The sequence below is a fragment of the Schistocerca americana genome, chromosome 5, assembly GCF_021461395.2.
Source record: "Schistocerca americana isolate TAMUIC-IGC-003095 chromosome 5, iqSchAmer2.1, whole genome shotgun sequence".
Classification (NCBI taxonomy): Eukaryota; Metazoa; Arthropoda; class Insecta; order Orthoptera; family Acrididae; genus Schistocerca; species Schistocerca americana.
The window spans coordinates 59,746,413-59,752,412 of record NC_060123.1 but is presented as its reverse complement, the minus strand read 5'-3'; positions in this window follow the sequence as shown (position 1 = coordinate 59,752,412).

The following is a 6,000-nucleotide window of genomic DNA, read 5'->3' as shown; positions in this document are numbered from 1 at the left end:
AACATGTTTGTACTTCCTCCTTTCATCAATCAACTGAAGTATTTCTTCTGTTACCCACGGTTTCTTCGCAGCTACCTTCTTTGTACCTATGTTTTCCTTCCCAACTTCTGCGATGGTAGAGATAATGCGTATAAAATGCAAGAACAATGTTGTAGCTGACACTATGTCACATCCACTGCAAAGACTGACTGATCTTTCAGATATAATAGGACAAATAACTGATTACAGAATGAAAGAGACACATTTTCAACAAAACTATTTAGATGACAAGTTTTCTTAGTGTTGTCCCATGACATAATGTAAAAAAAAAAAAGAAAATAAAATGTACTGGAGAAACCAAAGGTTTTGTCCATGATTACGGTAGCCTCCTTGTGGGTCTATTGATGACAATATGACGCAATATGATACTCCTAAAACTTTTTTGTCAAGTGACTCTGGCCATGGAAGCCGACACTGTTATAATACAATTTAGATATGTATAACAACATGGCTAACTACAAGATGCAGATCTAAGATGGCATACAATAAACTCTCCTTACACAAAATGCATCTGAGAAATTTCACAGCATTACAAAAGTCAGAACACCATTTTATTCAACAGGAGTAATGTTTCTGGTGACAACTTGCAAGTGTGCATTCCAGATACTTAGTTTGGCATACTCATATGTTTGGGGCCGTTATGGTACCGCAAAATGTTTAAGGAAACTGCACTTTCCAAATATGGGAAGTATTTTGTACAGCTATTAAAACTTGTCTACTATGTCACAAAGCAAAGCCCACTAGTAAGTGTCACTATACAGAATTACGCTCTATTTTACCAACACAGCCACTACAAATTCTCTCTCTTGAAGCCAGCAGGCTAAGGCCCTTTGGATGAGGTGGTGTTGAATATTTAGTAGCTCTGTAGGAGCTTTTCTCAAAACATGTCAAGCTATATGCTACAAGATACACAGCAGCATCTACTACTGTTAGGAGGATCCTCAAACATTACGTACCAACAGTTGACGAGGCTGTCACATTCCTCACAGACAGTGTGTCAAATCATATGTGCAAGAAATGAAAGTTTTTTACAAGGCAATAGAATTAAGCACATTTTGATATTCTCATAGCACCTTCAAAGTAACTCGGTTGAATGCATTTTCAGACAATTCAATTGATTTATAAGAACTTCAACTAGTGAACAACACACATGAGGGACAGAATTTATTGAACTGTTTGAAAATACAGTAAATACAATAAAGTGCCAACGAAACTGGTATAATAGTCATGCGTATTCAAATACAGAGATACGTAAACAGTCGGAATGCAGTGCTGCAGTCGGCAACACCTATATAAGACAACAAGTGTCTGGCGCATTTGTTAGATAGCTACTGCCACTACAATGGCAGGTTATCAAGATTTAAGTGAGTTTGGACATGATGTTATAGTTGGCACATGAGCAATAGGACATGGCACCTCCGAGGTACTGATGAAGTGGGGATTTTTCCCACATGATCATTCCATGAGTTTACCATGAATATCAGGAATCTAGTAAAACATCAAATCTTGGACACTGCTGTGGTCGGAAAAAGATCCTGGAAGAACGGAAGCAACAATGACTGAAGAGAATTGTTCAGCATGACAGAAGTGCAACCTTTCCACATACTGCTGCAGATTTCTATGCTGGACCATCAACAAGTGTCAGCGTGTGAACTATTCAATAAAACAACATCGATATGGGCTTTTGGAGCCGAAGTCCCACTCGTGTCCCCTCGATGTCTGCAGGACACAAAGCTTTATGCCTTGCTGCTGGGCCCATCTACTCTGACATTGGAATGTTGATGACTGGAAACATGTTGCCTGGTCAGACAAGTCTCATTTCAAATTGTGTCAAGTGGATGGATGTGTACAGGTATGGAGACAACCTCATGAATCCATGGACCCTGCATTCAGCTGTGGACTTTTCAAGTTGGAGGAGGTTCTGTAATGGTGTGAGGCATCTGCAGTTGGAGTGATATGGGACCCCTGATACATCTAGATACGAATCTGACAGGTAACACGTATGAAAGCGACCTGTCTGATCACCTGCATCCATTCACGTCCATTGTGCATTCTGATGGGCTGGGGCAATTCCACCAGGACAATGCAACACCTCACATGTCCAGAATTGCTACAGAGTGGCTCCAGGAGCCCCCTTCTAAGTTTAAATACTTCCACTGGCCACCAAACTCTCGACATCAACATTATTGGGCATATCTGGGATGCCTTGCAATGTGCTGTTCAAAAGAGATCCTCACCCACCTCATACTCTTACAGGTTTATGGACAGCCCTGCAGGATTCATGGTGTCAATTCCCTCCAGAAGTACTTCAGACATTAGTCGAGTACACGCCACATTGTGTTTCAGCACTACTGCGTGCCTGTGGGGATCCTACACGATATTATGCAGGTGTATCAGTTTCTTTGGCTCTTCAGTGTAATTTACCTTTTTTACACAACACCATAAGGCCTCCAAAATTACTTAATAAACATAAAGAAACCAAATAGTGGATAACTTCATTGCCACACATGTCTGGAGAACAAGGTAAAGAACACATTTGTTGCACTCACTGATCATGCCAAAATTAGAAAAAACACGTACGACAAAAGGTTAGGTCATGTTCAGAAATACACTGACAGAAAAAAATTGCAGCACCAAAAAATAATTAATGAAGAGCAATGAAATTTCAGAAATACATTTGTCTAGGTAACATATTTAAGTGATTAATATTGCAAGATCATAAATTAATATAAACACGATATATACCATTGCAAATGTGAAATGCTGGTACATTAATAACTGATGTAACTGCCAGAAAGTTGAATGCAAGCATGCAAATGTGCATCCACTGTGTTGTACAGGTGTCCGTTGTCTGTCTGTAGAATGGAGTTCCATGCCTGTTGCACTTGGTCAGCCAATGTTAATGCAGTTTGTGGATGATGCTGGAATTGTCATCTAATGATGCCCATACGTGCTCAATTAGAGACAGATATGATGATGAGCAATATGTTGACACTCCACAGAGCATGTTGGGTTACAACAGTGGTATGTGGGCAAGCCTTATCCTATTGGTAAATACTTCCTGGAATGCTGTTCACAAATGGCAGCACAACAGGTCAAATCACCAGACTGACGTACAAATTTGCAGTCAGGGTGTGTGGGATAACCACGGAACACTCCTGCTGTCATATGAAATTGCACTGCACATATAGGTCCAGTGTGTCTAGCATGCAGACAGGTTGTCACATGTCCTCAAGTGCCTCCTTCTAACCAACACACGGAGGCAGAACCAGCTTTCATCAGAAAACACAGAGACCTCCACCCTGCCCTCCAACGAACTCTTGCTCGACACAAATGAAATCACAAATGGTGGTGGTTTGGGGTCTTCTGGCACAGAGCTGTCCTTGAAGTAACCAATTAGTTATCGTTTGCTGTGTCACTGTGGTGCCAATTGCTGCTCAAATTTGTGCAGTTCAATGTGCCAGAGCCATATGCCGAACACAATGGTCTTCCCTCTCGGCAAAGCCACATGGCTGTCTGGAGCCCGATCATCTTGTGACCATACATTCTCATAATCAATGCTGCCAGCAGTCATGTGCAGTGGCTATATTCCTGCCAAGTCTTGCTGCAATTTTACAGATGGAACATCCAAGTGGCATCTTCATCACCTTAAAGGCATTCATAACTAATATTAACTCACCACATCCAGTCTCAAAGATAACGAACACTCAGAACTGCTACAGCATGTACTTAAAGCAAAGCTGATTCCGTCCTCATAGTGGTGCCACTCTTAATGTGTTTGGTGCGAAACTTGAATAGACATCCTCTTTCAGATGCAGAAACACACCTACCAACTTTTGTTTATGTTGCACAACTCCTGCTTGGTGATATGATATTTTTTCCACCAGTGTATTTAGTTGAAATCACAGTACTGCTTAAATCTCATCTGAGATCATATGCTTTACACAAAAGAAACAGCAAATGCCAATTACTCTTTGCGGGATCTTATCGAATAGTCAGTGTACCACAATGAGGTAGTTATCTTTTGGCCTTTCCTAAATCTGGTAAAATTAAACAACTTTGGCTCCAGGTTCTGAAAAGAAGTCTACACGTGTAACAGCAGCAGTGATCTTTTTCTCTGATCTGAAAAAGCATTAGATATACTAACTCCTTTACAGATGACGTGTGTGAAAACTGAAATAACAAAGAGAATGAAACCTATACTTGTATACCGTGAATTCTAGATTAATTAAATATATTTAAGCACAAAAGAGTAGATCACTACTTAAGATAATCCTGCTGTAATATATGCAGATTTTGTTGATGTAGCGAAGATTGCTTTCATTTACTTAACAAATTATTATGTGACGCAGAGGTCCCGTGAATCATTACATGAAACACTATATTTGTAAAGAAACTATAATTTATTTTACTATAGGTACAATGTGCTTAAATAAGGAATTAACAGAAAACTCAGATGAAAAGTATTGAGGTATCAAGCTGGAGAGTGTATTTATGAAAGGACTCATGTTTTCTTCAGACAAAGTCTAATAAAGTTCTATTTAATGAAAGTAACTGTCACTTAACCATGACCTTGAACTGGAAAACTAGTATAAGCTGAAGAAGAGTACTGACACTGAAATATAAATTTTCGTGATGACTCAGTGTAGATGCACTATGTTCTAGCAATCTATATTTGCAAAATGAAATCCTCTAGTGTAGATTAGGTACTAATTCATTAGCTTTAAGTAGATAAGTACTTGTAAATAATGAGCGACTGGTGAATATTTCCACATGATGTAATTACACTAAGACACAATGCTCCCTAGAGTAAGATACTGTCTCTTTATGGTTTGCTTTGTGTGTATTTTTGCATGTGTGCATGTCTCTGGTCTGCTGTGTGCAGATGCTTCTGCTTTGTGGTCTAGGGGATGCCTGTTGCCCAAATCATAATATGACAAAACCACGTAGTAGAAAACTTCAAAGCAAAGTCGGCCTAACCTGACATTTGTTCATTAATTTTAAAGTCCAATGAAAATATTTTTGTACAGCACAAGGAGAATATTGAGAAATAAGTGTAAGATACTCACTTGTTTATGTAAATATGTTTTGATTTCCTGACTAACAGCAAGAGCAGCAAGGATGAGTTGCAACTTCTTAACTGTGTAGCGTAAGTGACAAAGCTCTGAATTAGTAACACTTAGCTTGAGTTACAGTGAAGTTATAACGTCTTAAAAAAGGGAACCATTGTGTGTGTGTGTGTGTGTGTGTGTGTGTGTGTGTGTGTGTGTGTGTGGCTGACGTAAAGAACGTACTAAGGACAAAGTGTAAGTGAAATCCCACATCTGGCAAGTGTTACTATGTGTAAAAACATTTCACTGTAATATGTACAGATCTTGTTGACGAAGTGAATATTGATTTCATTTACATAACAAATTACTATGTGACCCAGAGGTCCTGTGAATCATTACAGAAACACTATATTTGTAGAGAAAGAAGAAGGTGAACATTTTCTTACCTGGACTTGATCCTGTGAGTTCTGGCCGGCTATGGTTTAATTTGTGGATGAGGGATGTCCTTGGAAGGTCTTTCAAGGCATTCCATACAAACATGACCATGTGAGTATGTTATCCACTTTACAGCTGTTCCAATGAACTGTTCGGCAAGTCTGTGTGGCGCAAACCTTATGATAATTCCAGTTATGTAACGCAGACTTAATTGTAGAGACAGGCTATTGCCTGTGTGACAATGTTATGAAAATTCAAAAACACCAAATGCAATCTTAATATAGAGACGGCTGCGTCTAATGTAAATTTTTGTAACTGTTACTTTGTCCGTTCATTTCTTATGCTGTCTGTTTAAAAGAAACTTGCAACCCTGAATAAAACTGAACCGATCTCCAAGGATGTTGTAGAATTTATTAAAATCGCTTATGATTTATCAATACATACATAAATGTGTGTTGCTAAATATTTTCTTGTT